This window comes from Pan troglodytes, chromosome 6 (assembly GCF_028858775.2).
Source record: "Pan troglodytes isolate AG18354 chromosome 6, NHGRI_mPanTro3-v2.0_pri, whole genome shotgun sequence".
Classification (NCBI taxonomy): Eukaryota; Metazoa; Chordata; class Mammalia; order Primates; family Hominidae; genus Pan; species Pan troglodytes.
Genome location: NC_072404.2, coordinates 103,229,257 through 103,240,649, shown reverse-complemented (window position 1 = coordinate 103,240,649; position 11,393 = coordinate 103,229,257).

Sequence of the window (11,393 nt, the reverse complement as noted above, 5' to 3'; positions counted from 1 at the left end):
GCTTTCAGTTCTAGTTCATAATCATTGAGTTGCATATGGTTGTGTTCCTGAAGGGATCCCAAGGTGGAAGTGGAAGGTAGTCTTTGGGTTCTGTGAGCCTAAGGAGGGCTGGGGTAAGAATGGGTCCTCTGAGTGAAGTAACTTCAAGATATTGGTCTCAGGCTTTTCTGTCTATCAAGTTTGACCTTCCTTTAACATACCTCCTGAATAGGAGTGTATTTAACTTCTCTTTCTGTCTCTTTGGAGTTGTAAGAAAACAAAAACAAAACTTTACCTTACCCTCACTTTATTATATGATAGATTCCAGGAAGATGGAAAATAACCAATTCTGACACTATTCTTTATTTATTCATTTATTTTCACATGTTTATTCATCACATATGTTCAGGAGATAGATTTTATCTTGATAACATTTTTTTTCCAGGAAGGTTATTTCAGTGGTATGTTTTCTGAAAAACTCTGAATGTCTTTGTCTTCATATATGAGGAAGAACATGGCTGTGGTATAATTCCCTTCCTAATCATGTAGATGTTATTTGATTGCTTTTGTCATTTAGCATCTCAGAGAAGAAATCTGCATATGTGGATCTCTGTTGGTTAATATTGCAGCAATTTAGGAGCTTTCCCATCCACATACTTCAGAAGGCTTTTTGCCAAATGTGTACCTATAATTCTAAGAAGAAATCTGTATATGCATAACATTTCTCTTCTTGCTTGTCTATTCACCACTCTCTCCTTTTTTCACATTCTAAAAAGCTTACATAGCTTATCCTCCTTTTTATTCATTTTATTTTGTCACTTTCTATCCTTTTATTTTCTTCTTCCAATTTTCACTGAAATTCTAATATTTTATTGTTAGTTTTCTTATACTCTTAACTTACCTTCCATCTTACCTCTCTGCTAATTAGATTCTTTGTTCTTCTCATTATAGTCTGTTGTATATATTTGGATTTTTTTGTTGTTTTTCAGAAAGTCTGTATATTGCTATATAGCATTCTATTTGCTAAACATTTTTTCTGCACTAAATCGTTTTCAGATGTTTGCTTTTACTTTGAGTCTTTAAAAATACATTTCTGTAACATGAATTTTCTGCCTAGTTTCATAGTGTGCATGCTGATTTTACATTTTATGCCTTTTGACATGAAAAGAAATCAAGTCAACCCATTAAGATAGTGTGTGTAGACTACCCTTAGCGCTATTCACTATTACTCTTTTTAGTGCTCGAATTCCCACCTCAGAACTGCAGCTAGAGATGGATTTATGTACCTAAAGCAATTATTAAAGTTTGTCAGAAAATAAACTGGCACAGATTTGCTGCGCTGATATAGGTATTCTTATTTTCCAACTTTAAGATGCTTCCTAACATTCTGACTTGGAATTAAAAACAAACAAAGACAAAACAAAACCAAAAAACCTAATGCTGTGGCTCTTCTCTCGGGTTTGCAGATAGCATTTACTTGAAGAACCATAGCTTTCAAGATGCAATGTTCTATGATCATCCCTCTTCTCCCTTCTCCACTTCCTTCTGCATTGTTTATTGGGAATCACAGGCTCTAACTGGCTGTAGAAAGAGTGTTACTCTTGTAGTAGTATTACTCTTGTAGTAGTGTTACTCTTGTTGTAGTATTCTGCCTCCAGGGCAGCCCCAATACTCCCTGTTCCTTAGTATTTACCCCATTGTGCAATCCCTTCCTACACTGTACAAGGATTGATTCATATAGTAGATAACATATAGCAGAAAAAATGGGATGTAATTTCTGAGATTACTGAAGTTTCCCTCTTGAATATTTTTTCCCTCTCTTCTCTCTCTTTCCTGGATTCTCATTAGGGTTGAGGCCAATTGTGGCATCTTGAAGACACTCAGGCAGCCTATGGAGAAACGCCTTTGATAAGGAATAGAAGCTTGCCAGCAGCCACTCGAATGAGCTTAGGAGTGGGTTCACCAGCACCAGTGAAGCTTTGAGATAACTGATGCCCTGGCTGACATGTTGACTGTAATCTGATGAGAGATGCTGAACCAAAACCATCCAGGTGAGCCACTCTTAGATTCCTGACACTCAAAAACTGTGTGAGATGAGAAATGATTGTTATTTTAGGATGCTAAATTCTGAGATAATTTGTTATGGGGGCAAAATGTAACTCATATAGGAATGAAGAAAAATATTTTTGCTTGTCTCAAAAATGAGAACACACCAAGTATACAGATATTTGACAAGTTTTGCGGTGGCTGAGCCAAGAAACCCCCCCAGTTTTTCTAAACCAGGAAACAGAGATTGACAGAGAAATAAAGTCTCCTTCCGAAAAAATAAAAAATAAAAAAGAGAGAGTTTTCTCTCTTCCAGCATGGCTGCACAAGTGGGGAGGGGTTTGTTTTCCAATCTAGCTCCTTTAGTTTTGCAATTAGTCCAAATTTCTCTCAGAACCTGAAAACAGATTTTCTAACAATTTCGGTTTTCAGTGTCATTATTTCAGTGTCATTATCTTTCTTTATTCCTAGATATTTTTGTGACCATTTGGGAAAATCTATAGCAAGATTTGTTAGTGCAACTCAATTTTGATGAAGAATTCCTATAATAAAATAGATTGCATATGATTTAAATTATTTTAACTTTATTGATATTTGTTTTATGGGTCAGGATATGGTATCTTGGTGCACATTCACCAACTATGATTATAAAATTGTCTGTTTCTTTTTTCTGTTTCACCCGTTTTTGCTTCATGTATTTTGAAAGTCTTTTGTTTGGTGTGCACACATTTAGCTTCACTGCATGTTTCCAGTACATTGATATTTTCACCATCATATAATGCCCTTTTTTTCTCTAGCAATTTTCTTTGCTTCGAATTCTATTTTATCAGACATTAATATAACCGTGCTTTCTTTCTTTTCAAAAAATTTCATGTTCGAATGCTACGTCTTTTCCATCCCCTTACTTTCAACCTACCTGTGTCATTTAATTTGAAGTGAGTTTTCTATCAATAGTATATAGTTGGGTCATGGTTTGTTTAATTTTTTCACTTTTCCAATATCTGGTCTTTGCTCAGTATATTTAGATTATTTACATTCAAGGTAATTATTGTTATTAAAGGTACTTTTGAGTATAACTCTTTGTATAGTTTCCTTAGTGGTTGCTTTGGGTATTGCAATATACATATGTGACTTACCATGGTCTACTAGTAGCAACATTTTATCACTTCAAATGAAATGTGAAAAGTTTATTTCTAATTAAGTCCCTTTAGTTTCCTCACTTCTAAATATAGAGTTGTTCCTTGGTGTCTGTAGGGGATTTGTTCCAGGACTGCCCCTGCAGATATAAAAATCCACGGACACTCAAATCCCTTATGTAAAGTGGTTTAGTATTTGCATATAACCTTTGCACATTCTCCTGTCGACTTTAAATCATCTCCAGATAACTTAATGCAAAATACAATGTAAATACTATATAAATACTTGTTATACTATATTATTTAGTGAATAATGACAAGAAAAAAGTCTTTATATGTTCAGTATAGACACAACCATCCTTTTTTTTCCCCCAAATATTTTTGATTCTTGTTTGGTTGAATTCATGGATAAGGAACCCACAAATACAGAAGACTGACTGTAACTGTCTTGAGCATCAGATGGTATTATAATTTTTGTTTCAATTATCAAATGTGATTTATAAAACTGATGAGGGGGAATGATAGTTTTTTATATATACTATTTCTTCTCTTTCTGTTGTTACTTCTTCCTTCCTGATACTCTAGGATTCTTTTTTTAGATGATTTCCTTTATATCTGAAGTATATGCATTAGCCAGTCTTTAAGGGTAGGTCTGCTAGGAAAAAAATTCTAGTTTTTATTCATCTGAGATGACTTTATTTTTCTTTAATTTATAAAGGATAATTTTCTGGATATAGAAGTTGCATTTGAAAGTTATTTTCTTTCAGCACCTAAAACACATTGCTAAGAGGTGTGTTTCTTCTCGCTTATTCAGTATAGTTATTTATTTTGTGCAAGAAATAACTTGTTTGGCTTCCTCTATGTGCCGTGTTTTCATTCTTACCTAGGGATTAATTATCACTACCTGAACCACAGAGGCTTGTACAGATAGTGCTTGTTGCCTGTGAAACTTATGAGTCAAATACTACAAACAATTTTTCTTCCTAAGAGAAGTCAGGAGCAGTCCTACTTTCTTCTGGCCTCCATGGTTTTAGATAAGTAATCCTTTGTCACACAAACTGATGTTCCGTGTGGACAATATTTCCTTTTGAGATGTTTTGTCTTTAGTTTTCAGAAGCTTATTGTGGTAGTATGGATTTCTTTGCATTTATCTTGTTTGGAATTCCTTAGCTTCTTGAATCTGTTCATCTGTTCAAGCATGAAGCATCTGTTCATGCTTTTACCAAATGTGAGAAGTTTTGAGCCATTGTTTCTTCAAATATTCTTTCAGTCTTGCTCTCCTTCCTTCCTAGATTCCAGTGATATGAAATTTGTATCTTTCATTATGGACCCACAGGTCTCTGAGGCTCTGTTTATCTTTTTAGTCTGTTTTCTCTGTATTTTTCAGATGGGGTGAATTCTATTAATCTGTTCTCAAGTTTATTGATTCTATGCTCTTTCATATCCACTGTACTACTGAGTCCATCCAGTGAATTATTTGTGGGGTTTTTTTTGTATTTTTTTGTTGTTGTTGAGATGGAGTCTTGCCCTTTGGCCCAGGCTGGAGTGCAATGGCACAATCTCGGCTCACCGCAAGCTCTGCCTCCCAGTTCAGAATTATTTCTTTTTGTTATTGTACTGTTAGTTCTATAATTACCCTAGAAGCCACTTATGGTTGCCTGGTCAATTCTATTTGTCAGTATTGTCAGGCTAACCTGATGTTAAAGGGATTTCTATTAAATTTCACAAAAGAATGAAACTTCATGAGCTGCCTTCCGTTGGAAAGTTGGAATTCAGGAAATAATGGGTCTGATTTATCCTCGTTTGTTGCTTGGAATGGATTTATGTACCTGTTGCTGTGTAATTCGTCTAATCCCAGGTCCCTAAACCATCTTGCTTTCTTCATACCACTTTTCAGGGCTTCCTTTAGTTGCTCCTCATATTATCAAAGGGATTATACTTGTGCTTAGCAGAAAGGAGCAGGGAGAAATGGATCCATGTCACCTTGTCTAAACTTAGTCTCATTCATCTACTCTTGATTTCATGATCTGTCTGCAGCCCTTGACATGGTACCTAAAATAATTTTCTCTCGGTCTACCTGAAACTATACTTCCTCTTTATTCAGAAAATGTGCAGTGTTGGGCTGCTCTTTGTGGCAGGGTGCCCACTGGTTTAACAAAGGCATATCCAGACAAAGAGGAGTCTAAATGTAGACTATTGACTGTGTATTGGTCAAATATGGAAGAGCATCGCTCAATGGAGAAATTTCTTAAATCAATCAGATTGGTTCCGTCTAAAAATTTTGAGCAGAGAATTTGTATAAAACTGTATAATCAGCAGTTATAAAAGTTGGTACAAACATGAAGAAGAGAGTAGAAATAATAAAGGAGTTTATGAGAGGCAAGATAGAGAGATTGATAAAAATCCCATCTGCAGAGCTGCTTAGAAACTTAAACATCTTTTCCTTTTCAGTTACTGTCAATGTGTCTTCACATGGCCCTTCACCGTTCATCTCCAGAATGCGGCTTGGGGAAATGTTTGTTCCTCACAAGGAGTATTGTCTCATTAATACAATCACACCATCGAAACAACTCTGATGGGATACTATTTGGAAATATTCACACATTCTTTTACCTTGATCTTTCTCCCCATTCACAGGAGCTAGATTGTGTGACATTTTCAGGAATAGGTGTTACAACAAAAAAATGAGAAAAAAAGTTTTATTGTTTCAAAAGTCTGGGCCCTGAGATAACTCATAACTATAGAAAAAGAATGCAGTGAGGCAGAGTTAGACTTCCAACTCCTAAAAGAAACACAAAACTTTAGATAGCCTCATATCTTACGGGAACAGCTAATGATTTCACTGCACCGAGGAATGGGACTAAAATGTGAGGAACAGAGCCCAATCTGACACCTTGCAATAGCAATGAGGAATGATTCAAAGGGATCCATGTGGCTGGCAGTTGGGAACCACAGAAGAGTAAGGAAATCTCAGCAAGGCAATGCATAGCTGTTCATAACCATGGAGATCAGAGGTGCCCCTCTAAGACTCTGGGATGATGTGAGCCTCCAGCAGCTTGGATACAACCTGAGCAAAAGTTAGGTGAACTCCCAGATGCTAAGATTAAGTTCTATGACCTGATTACAGAGGGAATTCAGAAAGAATGTTACCATTGACTCCCAAGTCCTTTGTGTGCCTCTTCCCAATTCTGTTTATTTTCTCTCCTCTCAGTTATAACTACTTTCATAATGTTGTGTTCATTATTCTATCTTTTTTCTTTATAATTCACTACATATGGATGTACCTCTAAATTTTGTTTAGTTTTGCATGTTTTTGAATGTTTTTTAAATGGAATTATACTGTATCTATTCTTCAACAAAGTTTTTCGCTCAACATTTATCTTCTTTTTTCATCCAAGGTGATGTATTTGAATGAATTCATGTATTTCCACTACTGTATAGAATTTTATATAAATACACGACAATTATTTATCTATTTTCTTATAAAGAGCATTTAAACTTTTTTCATATTTTGGCTATTACAAACAATATTACTATAAATATTCTTCAACATGTCTTCTCCTTCACATATACAAGAGCTTCTCAGAGGCAAAGCTAAGAATGGAATTGCTCAGTGTATCTTAGGGTAGATCAGCTGCTGATAGAAACTATTGCAAAATCTCACTAACTTAACACTACAAACATTGCTTCTAACTCACTGCAAACCCCATGTGAATATTCCTGGTTAATTGATTCTCTTGGACAGATTGCCACAAATTGTGCTGCTAAAATCCTCAGCACTTGGTGTTATAGTAGCCTTGGAAGACATCCTGAAGAAGACACAGAAGATCACCACTTTGGCTTGGAAGTGACACTTACAGATTCTGTTCACACTCAATTGGCTGGAAGTAATCTCATGATCCTGACTAGATGTGAGAAAGCTGGGAAACCTAGTTTCTGGCTGGACAGCAGTTTCCCAACCACACATGTACACTATAGAAATGGAGCATAAATATTTAGTGGTTCTGTTAGTGAGTTCTGCTGCAGCTAGGTTGTAGAGACTGCTTATGTTCAATTTTGCAAGATAATTACCATTTGTTTTCTAAGAGGTGGTAACAATTTGCACCACCATTAGCAGTGTAAGAATTCTAGTTGCTCTGTATCTCATTTATTGTGATATCTTGTAAGTCACTTCATTGTATAATTATACAAATTTGTATTTCTTTTTGAAATATGTAAATTCCTCGGAGGTGTATATCAAATAAATTATTAAACCATTTTGTGATGAAGGAATTAAAGTATAGATTACATAATCTATTAAAGTTTGGCCAGTAGGGCCTAGACTTTATTCTTCATAACCTAGCCGTCTTTTCTGAGGGTTTTAGAAATTTCCATCATATGCACTGAAAGCTTTCTTATTGTTTCTGTTTTTCCCTGTAAATTTAAGTGCTTAGAATAGTGCCATATAAATTATTAGCAATCAATACCTATTCTTTGAATGAATAAATAAATGAATTTCTATGAAGCAGTCACATTTCAAATCTTCATCATCTGGTTATATTATAGTCTGTTTTATTTCAGGTCGAATTCATTGGTTTGTAAATAAGAATTGAAAATCATATATTTAAGGGACAATTACCTCATCATGTAAATGGCCAAATATTCCTTTTGGGGGAATAAAAAGCAGAAGTTTATTTATGTCAAAGTGTGTTGCTTCTTGCTTATTCATTATGGTTACTTATTTTGAGCAAGAAATAACTAGTTTGGCTTCCTCTATGTGCCATGTTTTCATTCTTATCTAGAGATTAATCATCACTACCTGAACCACAGAAGCTTGCACAGATAGTGCTTGTTCTCTATGAAACTTATGAATCAAATGCTACAAACATTCTTTCTTCCTGAGAGAAATCAGAGCAGGAAATGTCAAGTTCATGACCATCAATCACACAGAAGGAGAGAGATCAGTGTAAATTCTATGGAGTTTCAGATTTGTTAGGTTTATATGAAGGTTCAAAGGGAAAGGGAGTTAGGAAGTACAAGTTAGCATGTAATAATGATTGCTTTTTGCCTTTTCTTATTAAAGCTTTTCCTAGACTATGAATAGTGGATGATTACAAATAGTTACTTTGATTTTCTATAGAAACTGCAAAACTACATTTGTTAGGAGAAAAAATCAACTTTGTTCTTTTAGAATAACATTTTTTCTTATGTTAAAAAGGGAAAAATATCTTTTCTTTCTTTGTAATGCCAAGTATAATTAAAGAGAGATTTAGATTGCTCATGCTGAGGCTCATACTTCCCAATGCATAAATCATGTTGTGTAGATCAGTGAGTTTTGCATTATTTAATGGTGTGGTAGCATAATCATCTTAGATCAGTTTGTTCAGCTTGCAAGGCCATGGGTTCAGATGTTATGGAGCAGTCAGCTTTTCTTAGTTGTAAAACAAGCCTGAAATGGGTTGGACTGAAGGGGAGTGGCTGATGCATCCACCCTCCCAGAGAGAAGGGCAATGAGAAGGCATGATGAGGGGCACTTTCAGGTGGAGTGAGAAGTTCTGGGACAAGATTTTATGAAGCCCTGGGACAAGATTCTCCAGTATTTTAGGGTGGTATATTTGTGCAATTTCACAGGAATGGATATATGTCTTCCTGATAAAGGTGGTACTTTGGAAACAAATGCACCTGGTGCTGGCATAGATTCAGGGAGGTCAGACGCTGAAGGCATGTAGGTATGAATGAACATGAGTTAATATTTATTAGCCAATTCTTGGTGAAGGGATTAGTTTGCATTCTCATATAAGGAAAGGGGGAAAGCCTTTAATGCTCCATCTACTACTTGGGTAGGAGACCACCATAGACAGCACAGGTATCACCAAATTCCTGCTAAGCAAGGGAGTCTGAAAAGCATCTCACCTAGGGCCTCCTCCTGCCTCTACCAGAGGCATATGACAGACGCAGGTCCCATTTATGTTTGGATGCAGCATTAGTGTGTCAGGAGGATGGTAACAGCAGTTATCCAGTGGTGCCAAAGAATTTTAGGTAATTATGTAGATTAGTACATTTCATCATGTAGCAGACTAATGCCAAATAGAAAATTGCCCTGAGAGTGGTGGTGAATGTAAGAAGAAGCATGTCCACTGGGAGGGACCACTTGTAAACCTCCAGCTAGAGCATCAGGATATGCTTTATTCAGTTCAGACAGACTTCTGGGGTGATGCTTACCTCTTGGGCCAGAGCTTTCCCTGAGTGATGCGCAGTCCGCAGGGACTCAGGTGTGAAACATGCTGAAACATCATTGCTCTAGCAGGAAGGGAAAACATCAGAAGTGGGGAAGGGATGAGCTCTGCCTCCATCTTTCATGCCAGTATGACTGGAGAAGAAAGAGACTGAAGATCAGAGAAAAAAAAAAATCCCACTTTTAAAATTTTTCTCCTGGGAAATGTCTCTAAAGATAGATTCTTAGGAAAATGAATACTCAAGGTTGACCTGTCATAAAATTGGATAATTGCAGCACAAATGTTTCTAGAAACATTTGAATTATTTTCTTATTTAAGAAGATGCAGGGTGAATAAGTTTATATAGATGCTTGCAAATATTTTTTTCTACTTATATCTCATGAAACAATTCTTCAAACTCTTCACATCTACAAAATTGGTGTCTTTCTAGGAAGCATGTTTTGAATCAATTACATTGGTCATATTGCATCATTTCCACTTCTGTCCAGTTTGAGAAGTAGCACAGTTAATCCATGGGTAGTGTGGTCATTGAATAGTTTATCCTAAGCTACAGGTATCCATTTGCATAGCATCATGACAGTTTTAATCATTCACAGATGTATATTTATTGTCTTCACTATGTAAGACCTACTCTTGTATTTATTCATTTATTTTTGTTTCCAGTTTTTTTCAGGTAAGGTTCATATAAAATGAAATGCATAACTCTATAGAGTATAATGTAATAAGTTTTGATAAATCAGTTGAATCATGTAATTCATACCTCTATGAAGATGAAAATATTTTTATCATCCAAAAATGTTATTTTTCTAGACCTTACCACATGATTACACCCTCCCTAGTATACCAGTTATGTGATATTTTCCCCTCTAGTTTCCTTTTTCTAGAGCTTCATGAAATGGAGCCATACAGTATGCACTCTTTTGTGTCCAGCTTCTTTTACTTAACATAGTATCTGTGAGATAGTGTATATGAGTCATTTTTCATTTTTGAGTACTATTCCATCATATGAATATTCTACAATTTATTTTTCTGCTCCCTTGTTGATGGACATTTATATTATTTCCTGTGTTTGGCTACTTTGAATAAATCTGCTGTGAATAATCTGTGCCAGTATTTAAAGGGTAAGTTTTATTTCTTTTGGGAAAACTTTAGGAAGAGAATTGTTGGGTTATTGGTGAATGTTCAAAATTATTTCAAAAACTGCCAAACAGTACTCCAGCATGGCTTTATTTTTTTATACCCTCAGCAACATACAAAAATTTTGATTACTTTACATTTTTGCCAACACTTAAAGTTGTTAATCTTTTTAATTTTGGTCATTCTAGTAGCACTATCTCACTATGCTTTTAATTGGCATTTCCCTAATGATCAATGTTATTGAGCAATTTTCCATGGGCTTTTGGGCCATTTTTATATCTTCTTATATGAAATGCTTGTTCAAGTCTTTTTCCCTTTTAAATTAAGTTGTTTGCCTTTCTATTATTGAGTTGCAGGAGTTTTAAAATATATCCTGGATATAAATCCATTGTCAGATATATGTTATGCAAGTATTTTCTCCCAGTCTGTGGCTTGACTACTCATTTTCTTAATAATGTCTTTTGATAAGGGTAAGTTTTATTGTCAATTAAGTCTAATTTATCATTTTTTCTTTTCTTTTTTTTTTTTAATTTTCTGTTTCCAGACTAAAAAATCTTTTCATACTCCTTGATGGTAAAGACCATCTCCTATGTTTTGTTGAGACCTTTTTTGGTTATTCCTTTTTGAAAGAGTTTTGGTAAATGGTGTTTAAAAAATGTTCTATTTCATATAAATGGTAGAATTTATTGGCATAAAACTGTTTATAATATTTTCTTACCATCCTTAGAGTGCCTGCAGAATCTCGTTTGTTATTCCTGATAATGGTTATTTGTATTTGCTCTCTTTCTTTTAAAATCAAACTTCCTATATATTTAGACATGTTATAAATATTTTCAAGGAATAAATTTCTGGCTTTCTTAATTGTATCCATTGTTTCTCT